The following is a 638-nucleotide window of genomic DNA, read 5'->3' as shown; positions in this document are numbered from 1 at the left end:
TGAGGGCTAGCACATGCCAGGGGCTGTAGAGGGCGGCCATGAGGGCTAGCAGATGCCGGGGCTTTAGAGGGCGGCCGTGAGGGCTAACACATGCCGGGGGCTGTAGAGGGCGGCCATGAGGGCTAGCACATGCCGGGACTGTAGAGGGCGGCCATGAGGGCTAGCACATGCCGGGGCTGTAGAGGGCGGCCATGAGGGCGAGCACATGCCGGGGCTGTAGAGGGCGGCCGCGAGCGCTAGCACATGCCAGGGGCTGTAGAGGGCGGCCGTTATGGCTAGCCCATGCCAGGGGCTGTAGAGGGCGCTGTATATTTTTTAAAAATCTTGTGTTATGACAGTGTCTCAGTTACTCTTCTCTCGTTCCTGGGACAAATACCTGACACCTGAAATGAAGGAAGGAAAGGCTTATTTAGCTCACCATCATTGGAGGTTTCAGTCCCTACTCAGGTGGCTCCAAGGCAGCATGGCACATGGCAGAGAGCAACCTTTCAGGGCAGAGGCAAAAGGAGGGGCACCATCTCAGGCTTCCAGCTAGCCTCTACTCCTTACACTGTCATGCAAATCACCTGCAGCACCCAAACCCACAGTAATCAATCACAAACTCCAGAAGCTGCCCCATGGCTGCATGAGGCCTTGGG

The 638-nt window shown here is 58.0% G+C and overlaps 1 protein-coding gene across 1 annotated transcript in view; it reads left to right on the top strand.

The window, feature by feature from the left end:
* Positions 1-638, top strand: part of Pdlim1 (PDZ and LIM domain 1) — a 47,181-nt gene that overhangs the window by 44,067 nt on the left and 2,476 nt on the right. The gene's annotated exons all lie outside the window — the stretch shown is intronic.

The sequence above is a fragment of the Octodon degus genome, unplaced genomic scaffold, assembly GCF_000260255.1.
Source record: "Octodon degus isolate 3935 unplaced genomic scaffold, OctDeg1.0 scaffold00010, whole genome shotgun sequence".
NCBI classification, from domain to species: domain Eukaryota; kingdom Metazoa; phylum Chordata; class Mammalia; order Rodentia; family Octodontidae; genus Octodon; species Octodon degus.
This window is presented reverse-complemented; position numbering and strand designations above follow the sequence as displayed.